This window comes from Triticum urartu, chromosome 2, assembly GCF_003073215.2.
Source record: "Triticum urartu cultivar G1812 chromosome 2, Tu2.1, whole genome shotgun sequence".
NCBI classification, from domain to species: domain Eukaryota; kingdom Viridiplantae; phylum Streptophyta; class Magnoliopsida; order Poales; family Poaceae; genus Triticum; species Triticum urartu.
Window position 1 is genome coordinate 138,997,084 of NC_053023.1, and position 13,043 is coordinate 139,010,126.

Consider the following 13,043-nt stretch of genomic DNA (forward strand, 5'->3'; position numbering starts at 1 on the left):
ATCATCACATTCTAGACAAGTTCAAGGACTCACTGGTGCTATTACCTCCTTATCAATAGTCCACAGTGCAATCTCTGCATTCGTTGAGGCAAAAGCTGTACCGTGCAATAATTCATTGAAGCAGTGCATACTTTCCTGCTCTTGCAATACCTCATGGGCTCATCGCATGTATAGAATGGGCCATCATGGCTAGGGTGATTTTCCTTGCTTATGCATGGGATTCAACTGTCAATGGCGATGGCATGATGAGACTAATTCAACCCTGTCCAAAGTGGCAGGCAAAATGAGTACTCGAAATTAGGCGATTCATATGCCACCACGGCTTTTCCAAAGTTGGTTATTGTTTTTGCCTCTTCCCTTGCGATGATTATGATCATAGAACTTTTGACGTTCTCAGCGAGTTAAATATGCTCTTGCTTAAGATGTTCTCAGGTCTTTTGCTGGATGCCCCACTGACATGTGGGTTCTATGATCACACGGGCCACCTGTCAGTGAGACGTGAATGCCAAATATCAAATCATTATTCCGTCGAGCGGCAAATGCCTGAACTTCTTATTTTGCACGGCTTTCTAGACTGGTTATGAGGTCCTGGGTCCCAATTTTTTTTCTTGATTACTATTCAGACACATACAGCGCATAATGGTCTCGGTAATTATCTTTGTAAGTCTGAAGTTACATCAATTTAGCCTAGTTTCACATAGTTTTTGATACATTTTACATATATTAAGCTAAATTCAGCTTTTGTTCTTGTCTCTTCTCATTTTCCGTTTATGCTCCGCCACTGCTTGCATCCTCTCTTTTTTTGGTTCAGCTTGCATCCTCCTAAACCACAGATATTCTTCACTCATTTTCCATCTGGTTATGTCTGTGGATCTTTACAAAGCCCATATAGAGAGAGCTAGTCAGTGGCTGCAAGGAGGACAACAACAGCAAAGGACAAACACGCACACCAACCCAAGAAAGGCATTAACTCAAGACCAATTTAGTAGTTGAGGCGTCAGAGATCTCCGGGGTCAAGGATCATGGCATGTGCTGCTCAATGCGCTCGTAAGTCCTATTAAACTAAGCTGATGGAATCTTCAACAAGATGATCATATGAGCTTAAGTAGTTCTTTAATAGAGGTGGCTAACTGCTTGTCAGAGCATGGTGTACCATGCCACTGATGTTGTCGAATTTGTCGTGTTTTTGGAACTGAAATTCAGCATGTCGCTCCATCAGGAGTGGTTTTGCTGATCTTCATTTAAGTTTGTTCTTTGGTGATGTCTGCTAATGGTAGAAAGAGAAAGTTTGACGTATAAGGTTGCTAAATAACGGTTTGAATTTGAACCCTTAGGTCAATTTTGTGTGCTCAGCACTGATATACATGAGTTCAACAGCAGTTCACTTTTACAATCCCTAAGGATGAGACCCTTGCGTTCATCCGAAATCTGTTAATGATCTTTTAGATTTAGAAGCAGAGCGGGCTTCTAAAATAATTCGGAACCTCGCATCAGTTAAACCTATGAATGACGATGACATGAACAATTTAGGAATTGTAGCCCTTGAAAACATTTGCAATAATCTCTTGCCTAGTGAGGAGGACGAAGATGAGGAGGGGACGGAGACTACGGACACTGTAGAGCCTCTAATGATGGAGGGCACTGTCTCATGTTCTGCCGATCCTACGTTCCCGAAGGGTGATGGGGAGAAGCCCAAGCGATCCTGAAAATGGAAAATTTATCCTACTTCGGCGGTTCGTAGAAGTGCTAGGGTTAAGCTTAAGAAAAAAAAATTCATGATGACTTATGAAAGGAATCTTTTGAAATAGCAGAGGTCTAGCTGACTTGGCTAAACGTAGGTTCTTGGCGGAGACAACGATAAAGCAACATTTAGATTTTATTGCACTTTTGGAAACACGACGAGATAAATTTACCTCACAGTTCCTTGGAACTCTATCCAGAGGAATTGATTTTGATTGGCACGTCTTACCTCCTAGAGGAAGATCTGGTGGGATATTACTAGGGGTTCGGTGTGAAACACTTGAGGTGCTTAACGTGGTTCAGGGTGATTTTGCGGTCAAGTTTCGGGTGAGATCAAAATTGTATGGTTTCCGATGGTCTCTTGTGGCTGTATATGGGGCAGCACAACTTGAACTTAAACCAGATTTTTTAGCCGACCTAGTGCGGATATGTCGAGATGAAACTTTGCCAATCCTAGTCGGTGGGGACTTTAATATAATTCGGAGGAGAGATGAAAAGAACAATGACAATTTTGATGCACGTTGGTCTATGATGTTTAACATGATTATCGAGAGTCTTAATTTGAGAGAAATTGAGCTCACCGGTAGACAATTTACGTGTGCCAATTTGTTACCCACTCCGATTTATGAGAAGTTGGATAGGGTACTCGCTAGTGTGGAATGAGAACAAAAGTACCCATTGGTGTCGGTTCATGCGATGTAGAGAGCGATCTCAGACCACACACCACTTCTTGTAGACTCGGGAGAGGCTACACACATTGCAAACAAGAATGCTTTCTCTTTCGAGCTAGGTTGGTTCAAGAAAGAAAACTTTTTGGAGGTCATTGCACGCGAATGGGCAAAGCCTGTTAGTGGAAGAACTAGTATTGAGAGATGGCAAAATAAGATCAGACATCTAAGACAGTTTTTGCGAGGTTGGGCCAGAAACAAGAGTGGGATTTATAAAAAGAAAAAGAACGGCTTACTCAATTAATTGAAGCACTAGATTTAAAAGCTGAAAGGAATCTCCTTACAGTTAATGAGAAAAACTCCAAATCCGAAGCTAAGCAAGGCTTACGAGCTCTTGTTAGAGAAGATGAGCTCAAGTGGGCACTGCGTGCTAAAGTGCTTAAGGTTGTTCAAGGGGATGACAATACACAATTCTTCCATATGATTGCGAATGATAAACATAGGAAAAAGAAAATCATACAACTTGAACAGGACAAGGGGACAATTGTGGGGCATGAGAATTTGAAAGCTTATATTTCTAATTACTACAAACAACTTTTTGGGCATCCGGAAGCAAGCACTGAAGGAAATATGCCCTAGAGGCAATAATAAAGTTATTATTTATTTCCTTATATCATGATAAATGTTTATTATTCATGCTAGAATTGTATTAACCGGAAACATAATACATGTGTGAATACATAGACAAACAGAGTGCCACTAGTATGCCTCTACTTGACTAGCTCGTTAATCGAAGATGGTTATGTTTCCTAACCATGAACAAAAGAGTTGTTATTTGATTAACGGGATCACATCATTAGAAGAATGATGTGATTGACATGACCCATTCCATTAGCTTAGCACCCGATCGTTTAGTATGTTGCTATTGCTTTCTTCATGACTTATACATGTTCCTATGACTATGAGATTATGCAACTCCCGTTTGCCGGAGGAACACTTTGTGTGCTACCAAACGTCACCACGTAACTGGGTGATTATAAAGGAGCTCTATAGGTGTCTCCAAAGGTACATGTTGAGTTGGCGTATTTCGAGATTAGGATTTGTCACTCCGATTGTCGGAGAGGTATCTCTGGGCCCTCTCGGTAATGCATATCACATAAGCCTTGCAAGCATTGCAACTAATGAGTTAGTTGCGAGATGATGTATTACGAAACGAGTAAAGAGACTTGCCGGCAACGAGATTGAACTAGGTATTGAGATACCGACGATCGAATCTCGGGCAAGTAACATATCGATGACAAAGGGAACAACGTATGTTGTTATGCGGTCTGACCGATAAAGATCTTCGTAAATATGTAGGAGCCAATATGAGCATCCAGGTTCCGCTATTGGTTATTGACCGGAGACGTGTCTCGGTCATGTCTACATTGTTCTCGAACCCGTAGGGTCCGCACGCTTAAGGTTTCGATGACAGTTATATTATGAGTTTATGCATTTTGATGTACCGAAGTTTGTTCAGAGTCCCGGATGTGATCCCGGACATGAAGAAGAGTTTCGAAATGGTCGAGACATAAAGATTGATATTTTGGAAGCCTATATTTGGATATCGGAAGTGTTCCAGGTGAAATCGGGATTTTACCGGAGTACCGGGAGGTTACCGGAACCCCCTGGGAGGTATATGGGCCTTAGTGGGCTTTAGTGGAAGAGAGGAGAGGTGGCCAGGGCTGGGCCACGCGCCCCTCCCCCCTAGTCCGAATAGGGCAAGGAGAGGGGGGCGGCGCCCCCCCTTCCTTCTCTCTCTCCTCTTTCCCCCTCCCGAATCCTATTCCAACTAGGAAAGGGGGGAATCCTACTCCCAGTGGGAGTAGGACTCCTCCTGGCGCGCCCTCCTCCTGGCCGGCCGCACCCCCCCTTGATCCTTTATATACGGGGGCAGGGGGCACCCCTACACGCAAGTTGATCCACATGATCATATTCTTAGCCGTGTGCGGTGCCCCCTTCCACCATAATCCTCGATAATATTGTAGCGGTGCTTAGGCGAAGCCCTGCGACGGTAGTACATCAAGATCGTCACCACGCCGTCGTGCTGACGGAACTCTTCCCCGACACTTTGCTGGATCGGAGTCCGGGGATCGTCATCGAGCTGAACGTGTGCTAGAACTCGGAGGTGCCGTAGTTTCGGTGCTTGATCGGTCGGGCCGTGAAGACGTACGACTACATCAACCGCGTTGTGCTAACGCTTCCGTTGTCGGTCTACAAGGGTACGTAGATCACACTCTCCCCTCTCGTTGCTATGCATCACCATGATCTTGCGTGTGCGTAGGATTTTTTTTGAAATTACTACGTTCCCCAACAGTGGCATCCGAGCCTAGGTCTTATGTGTTGATGTTATATGCACGAGTAGAACACAAGTGAGTTGTGGGCGATATAAGTCATACTGCTTACCAGCATGTCATACTTTGGTTCGGCGGTATTGTTGGACGAAGCGGCCCGGACCGACATTACGCGTACGCTTACGCGAGACCGGTTCTCCCGACGTGCTTTGCACAAAGGTGGCTAGCGGGTGACAGTTTCTCCAACTTTAGTTGAACCAAGTGTGGATACGCCCGGTCCTTGCGAAGGTTAAAACAGCACCAACTTGACAAATAATCATTGTGGTTTTGATGCGTAGGTAAGATTGGTTCTTGCTTAAGCCCGTAGCAGCCACGTAAAACTTGCAACAACAAAGTAGAGGACGTCTAACTTGTTTATGCAGGGCATGTTGTGATGTGATATGGTCAAGACATGATGCTAAATTTTATTGTATGAGATGATCATGTTTTGTAACCGAGTTATCGGCAACTGGTAGGAGCCATATGGTTGTCGCTTTATTGTATGCAATGCAATTGCGCTGTAATGCTTTACTTTATCACTAAGCGGTAGCGATAGTTGTGGAAGCATAAGATTGGCGAGACGACAACGATGCTACGATGGTGATCAAGGTGTCGCGCCGGTGACGATGGTGATCACGACGGTGCTTCGAAGATGGAGATCACAAGCACAAGATGATGATGGCCATATCATATCACTTATATTGATTGCATGTGATGTTTATCTTTTATGCATCTTATCTTGCTTTGATTGACGGTAGCATTTTAAGATGATCTCTCACTAATTATCAAGAAGTGTTCTCCCTGAGTATGCACCGTTGCGAAAGTTCTTCGTGCTGAGACACCACGTGATGATCGGGTGTGATAGGCTCTACGTTCAAATACAACGGGTGCAAAACAGTTGCACACGCGGAATACTCAGGTTATACTTGACGAGCCAAGCATATACAGATATGGCCTCGGAACACAGAGACCAAAAGGTTGAGCATGAATCATATAGTAGATATGATCAACATAGTGATGTTCACCAATGAAACTGCTCCATCTCACGTGATGATCGGACATGGTTTAGTTGATTTGGATCACATGATCACTTAGAGGATTAGAGGGATGTCTATCTAAGTGGGAGTTCTTAAGTAATATGATTAATTGAACTTAAATTTATCATGAACTTAGTCCTGGTAGTATTTTGCAAATTGTGTTGAAAGATGTTAGTAGCAATGATGCGGATTGGATCTGTGATCTGAGGTTTATCCTCATTGCTGCACAGAAGAATTATGTCCTTGATGCACCGCTAGGTGACAGACCTATTGCAGGAGCAGAAGCAGACGTTATGAACGTTTGGCTAGCTCAATATCATGACTACTTGATAGTTTAGTGCACCATGCTTAATGGCTTAGAATCGGGACTTCAAAGACATTTTGAACGTCATGGACCATATGAGATGTTCCAGGAGTTGAAGTTAATATTTCAAGCAAATACCCGAATTGAGAGATATGAAGTCTCCAACAAGTTCTATAGCTAAAAGATGGAGGAGAATCGCTCAACTAGTGAGCATGTGCTCAGATTGTCTGGGTACTACAATCGCTTGAATCAAGTGGGAGTTAATCTTCCAGATAAGATAGTGATTGACAGAATTCTCTAGTCACCATCACCAAGTTAGTAGAACTTCGTGATGAACTATAATATGCAAGGGATAACGGAAACAACTCCCAAAGCTCTTCGTGATGCTGAAATCAACGAAGGTAGAAATCAAGAAAAAATATCAAGTGTTGATGGTTGACAAGACCACTAGTTTCAAGAAAAGGGCAAAGGGAAGAAGGGGAACTTCAAGAAGAACGGAAAGCAAGTTGCTGCTCAAGTGAAGAAGCCCAAGTCTGATCCTAAGACTGAGACTAAGTGCTTCTACTACAAAGGGACTGGTCACTGGAAGTGGAACTGCCCCAAGCATTTGGCGAATAAGAAGGATGGCAAGGTAAACAAAGGTATATTGGATATACGTGTTATTGATGTGTACTTTACTAGTGTTTATAGCAACCCCTCGGCATTCGATACTGGTTCAGTTGCTAAGAGTAGTAACTCAAAACGGGAGTTGCAAAATAAACAGAAACTAGTAAAGGGTGAGGTGACGATGTGTGTTGGAAGTAGTTCCAAGATTGATATGATCATCATCGCACACTCCCTATACTTTCGGGATTAGTGTTGAAACTAAATAAGTGTTATTTGGTGTTTGCGTTGAGCATGAATATGATTTGATCATGTTTATTGCAATACGGTTATTCATTAAAGTCAGAGAATAATTGTTGTTCTGTTTACATGAATAAAACCTTTGATGGTCATACACCCAATGAAAATAGTTCATTGGATCTCGATCGTAGTGTTACACATATTGATAATATTGAAGCCAAAAGATGCAAAGTTAATAATGATAGTGCAACTTATTTGTGGCACTGCCGTTTAGGTCATATCAGTGTAAAGCGCATGAAGAAACTCCATACTGATGGACTTTTGGAACCACTTGATTATGAATCACTTGGTACTTGCGAACCATGCCTCATGGGCAAGATGACTAAGACTCCGTTCTCTGGAACAATGGAGCGAACAACAAACTTGATTGGAAATAATACATACTGATGTATGCAGTCCAATAAGTGTTGAGGCTCGCGGCGGGTATCGTTATTTTCTGACCTTCATAGATGATTTGAGCAGATATGAGTATATCTACTTGATGAAACATAAGTCTGAAACATTTGAAAAGTTCAAATAATTTCAGGGTGAAGTGGAAAATCATCGTGACAAGAAAATAAGGTTTCTACGATCTGATCTCGGAGACAAATATTTGAGTTACGAGTTTGGTCTTCAATTAAAACATTGTGGAATAGTTTCACAAACTCATGCCACCTGGAACACCACAGCATAATGATGTGTCCGATCGTCATAACCGTACTTTATTGGATATAGTGCAATCTATGATGTCTCTTACCGATCTACCACTATCGTTTTGGGGTTATGCATTAGAGACAGCTGCATTCACGTTAAAAATGGCACCATCTAAATCCGTTGAGACGACACAATCTGAATTATGGTTTGGCAAGAAACCAAAGTTGTCGTTTCTTAAAGTTTTGGGTTGTGATGCTTATGTGAAAAAGTTTCATTCTGATAAGCTCAAACCCAAATCGGAGATATATGTCTTCATAGGATACCCAAAGGAGACTGTTGGGTACACCTTCTATCACAGATCCGAAGGCAAGACATTCGTTGCTAAGAATGGATCCTTTCTAGAGAAGGAGTTTCTCTCGAAAGAAGTGAGTGGGAGGAAAGTAGAAAACTTGATAAGGTAATTGTACCTTCTCCCTTATTGGAAAGTAGTTCATCACAGAAATCTATTCTTGTGACTACTACACCAATTAGTGAGAAAGCTAATGATGATGATCATGTAACTTCAGATCAAGTTACTACCGAATCTCGTAGGTAAACTAGAGTGAGATCCGCACCAGAGTGGTACAGTAATCCTGTTCTGGAAGTCATGTTACTAGACCATGACGAACTTGCGAACTATGAGGAAGCGATGATGAGCCCAGATTCCGCGATGGTTTGAGGCCATGAAATCTGAGATATGATCCATGTATGAGAACAAAGTATGGACTTTGATGGATTTGCCCGATGATCGGCAAGCCATAGAAAATAAATGGATCTTCAAGAGGAAGACGGACGCTGATAGTAGTGTTACTATCTACAAAGCTAGACTTGTTGAAAAAGGTTTTTGACAAAGTTCAAGGTGTTGACTACGATGAAATTTTCTCACTCGTAGCGATGCTTAAGTCTGTCCAAATCATGTTAGCAATTGCCGCATTTTTATGAAATCTGGCAAATGGATAAATAAAGCTACATTCTTTAATGGATTTAAAGAAGAGTTGTATATGATGCAACCAGAAGGTTTTGTCAATCCTAAAGGTGCTAACAAATATGCAAGCTCCAGCGATCCATCTATGGACCGGTGCAAGCATCTCGGAGTTGGAATATACGCTTTGATAAGTTGATCAAAGCATATAGTTTTATACAGACTTGCGGTGAAGCCTGTATTTACAAGAAAGTGAGTGGGAGCACTATAGCATTTCTGATAAGTATATGTGTATGACATATTGTTAATCGGAAATAATGTAGAATTATTCTGCAAAGCATAAAGGAGTGTTTAAAGGATTTTTTCAAAGAAAACCTCGGTGAAGCTGCTTACATATTGAGCATCAAGATCTATAGAGATAGATCAATACGCTTGATAAGTTTTTTTTCAATGAGTACATACCTTGACAAGATTTTGAAGTAGTTCAAAATGGAACAGTCAAAGAAAGAATTCTTGCCTGTGTTACAAGGTGTGAAATTGAGTAAGACTCAAAGCCCGACCATGGCAGAAAATAGAATGAGAATGAAAGTCATTCCCTATGCCTTGGCCATAGGTTCTATAAAGTATGCCATGCTGTGTACTAGACCTATTGTATACCCTACACTAATTTTGGCAAGGGAGTACAATAGTGATCTAGGAGTAGATCACTGGACAGCGGTCAAAATTATCCTTAGTGGAATAAGGATATGTTTCTCGATTATGGAGGTGACAAAAGGTTCGTCGTAAAAGGGTTACGTCGATACAAGTTTTGGCACTGATCCGGATGACTCTTAGTCTTCATCTGGATACATATTGAAAGTGGGAGCAATTAGCTAAAGTAGCTCCGTGCAGAGCATTGTAGACATAGAAAATTGCAAAATACTTACGGATATGAATATGGCAGACCCGTTGACTAAACTTCTCTCACAGGCAAAACATGATCACACCTTAGTACTCTTTGGGTGTTAATCACATAGCAATGTGAACTAGATTACTGACTCTAGTAAACCCTTTGGGTGTTGGTCACATATCGATGTGAACTATGGGTGTTAACCACATAAAGATGTGAACTATTGATGTTAGATCACATGGCGATGTGAACTAGATTATTGACTCTAGTGCAAGTGGGAGACTGAAGGAAATATGCCCTAGAGGCAATAATAAAGTTATTATTTATTTCCTTATATCATGATAAATGTTTATTATTCATGTTAGTATTGTATTAACCGGAAACATAATACATGTGTGAATACATAGACAAACAGAGTGTCACTAGTATGCCTCTACTTGACTAGCTCGTTAATCAAAGATGGTTATGTTTCCTAACCATGAACAAAAGAGTTGTTATTTGATTAACAGGATCACATCATTAGAAGAATGATGTGATTGACATGACCCATTACATTAGCTTAGCACCCGATCGTTTAGTATGTTGCTATTGCTTTCTTCATGACTTATACATGTTCCTATGACTATGAGATTATGCAACTCCCGTTTGCCGGAGGAACACTTTGTGTGCTGCCAAATGTCACAACGTAACTGGGTGATTATAAAGGAGCTATACAGGTGTCTCCAAAGGTACATGTTGGGTTGGCGTATTTCGAGATTAGGATTTGTCACTCCGATTGTCGGAGAGGTATCTCTGGGCCCTCTCGGTAATGCACATCACATAAGCCTTGCAAGCATTGCAACTAATGAGTTAGTTGCGAGATGATGTATTATGAAACGAGTAAAGAGACTTGCCGGTAATGAGATTGAACTAGGTATTGAGATACCGACGATTGAATCTCGGGCAAGTAACATACCGATGACAAAGGGAACAACGTATGTTGTTATGCGGTCTGACCGATAAAGATCTTCGTAAATATGTAGGAGCCAATATGAGCATCCAGGTTCCGCTATTGGTTATTGACCGGAGACGTGTCCCGGTCATGTCTACATTGTTCTCGAACCCGTAGGGTCCGCACGCTTAAGGTTTCAATGACAGTTATATTATGAGTTTATGCATTTTGATGTACCGAAGCTTGTTCAGAGTCCCGGATGTGATCACGGACATGACGAAGAGTTTCGAAATGGTCGAGACATAAAGATTGATATATTGGAAGCCTATATTTGGATATCGGAAGTGTTCCGGGTGAAATCGGGATTTTACCGGAGTACCGGGAGGTTACCGGAACCCCCCGGGAGGTATATGGGCCTTAGTGGGCTTTAGTGGAAGAGAGGAGAGGTGGCCAGGGCTGGGCCGCGCACCCCTCCCCCCTAGTCCGAATAGGACAAGGAGAGGGGGGCGGCGCCCCCCCTTCCTTCTCTCTCTCCTCTTTCCCCCTCCCGAATCCTATTCCAACTAGGAAAGGGGAGGAATCCTACTCCCGGTGGGAGTAGGACTCCTCCTGGCGCGCCCTCCTCCTGGCCGGCCGCACCCCCCCTTGATCCTTTATATACGGGGGCAGGGGGCACCCCTACACACACAAGTTGATCCACGTGATCATATTCTTAGCCGTGTGCGGTGCCCCCTTCCACCATAATCCTCGATAATATTGTAGCGGTGCTTAGGCAAAGCCCTGCGACGGTAGTACATCAAGATCGTCACCACGCCGTCGTGCTGACGGAACTCTTCCCTGACACTTTGCTGGATCGGAGTCCGGGGATCGTCATCGAGCTGAACGTGTGCTAGAACTCGGAGGTGCCGTAGTTTCGATGCTTGATCGGCCGGGCCGTGAAGACGTACGACTACATCAACCGCGTTGTGCTAACGCTTCCGCTGTCGGTCTACAAGGGTACGTAGATCACACTCTCCCCTCTCGTTGCTATGCATCACCATGATCTTGCGTGTGCGTAGGAATTTTTTTGAAATTACTGCGTTCCCCAACAAGCACGGTGGTCCTAGATGAATCTGTTTGTGGAGATATCCCTCAGCTTCAGGTAGAGGAGAATGATATTCTAGCTGCACCGTTTACGGAGAAGAAGGTCTTGGATGCAATCTCACAAATGAAACCGAATAAAGCACCGGGACCAGATGGGTTTCTAGCTAAATTCTATAAGAAATGTTGGCATATTATTCAGGGTTTGTTTAGGTCTCAGTCGACCGAGACTTCACGAAGTCTTAGTCGGCTGACGTCACCTTTTTTTTGGCCTTTTTGCTTTATTGTCCAGCCCATACTATGTCATCTCTGGTTGCTTTTTGGGCTGCCCCATTTGTCTTTGCTTTGTGTGTTTTTCAGCTGAGTTGGGCCAGAGATTGGGCAGTATTTTTGTTCCGTTCTGCTGCTCCATTGACTACGTGTGGTGCACCGGCCGAATGTATTAGTTTGTTGTTCGTGAAAAAAATTAACATGCGGTAAGTATCAATTTTGTCCGGTTTTACTTTTCATTTTTCTCCTTCCATTCTTATTTATACTATTTTTGTTTCTAGAAAATGTAAGCATTAGTTGTGATATTTATTTAAGAAATATGTTCATTTTTTACAAATATTAATCATGTATTTAAAAAAATTAGAGTGCCATTAGATAATGTACAATATTGTTTAAAAATATTCATCATGAAATTAGAAAAATGTTTAGCATTATTTAATGATGGTTTTACCTTGCATTTTTTCTTAGATTGGGTCTCATCTATTTGTAATTTTGCTATCATCCACAAATTGACAATGGTAATACTAACAAAATAAGAGAGCCAATCATATTCAGTTACACATGCGCTGCAGAGGTGCAACTGGATTGGTGTGTCACGTTTAAAAAAAATAAAAACACCTCTTTTTAGAGAAACAAAAAAATTAAAAAAATATTAAATAAGAAAAACAAAGTAAATAATGGGGTGTGGATACGGTCCAGTCGATTGGGATTTAAATAAGTCTTAATCAGCAGGCATCCTAGTGTCAGACATACAACTGGCCCACTCCCTCTCCCGCCGACCCTCTTACAAAACAAAGGTCCAGTTGCAACCATGTTGGGGAACTGAAAGCACAAGTGCTCCTTGGGTGGTTTTGGTAATTAATGTCAACATATCTCTTGTTGGACTAACACTTTTACCTAGTATGTTTCAGATAAGTTCAACAATGGAGTGACATGGACTAGAGGATGTGGAACCCATTCAAGATGCTAAGGACAAAGGATTGGCTCAAGCTTCAAGATCAAGACTCTACATTTTCTATTTTAATGATCCAAGATCACATTGAGTCTATAGGAAAAGCCAATACTCTCAAGAGGGGATGAGGTGTTGCTTAATGGCTTGCTTGCTCAAAGTGCTTAGTGATATGCTCCAAAACCCTCAACTACCTTCCCACATCCACATATGACCTAAACCAAAAGTCAAACTCGGCCCCACCGATTCTATCTATCCGGCGCCACCGAGTTTCAGATGTCATAGCCACTGCCACAAACCCTAGCA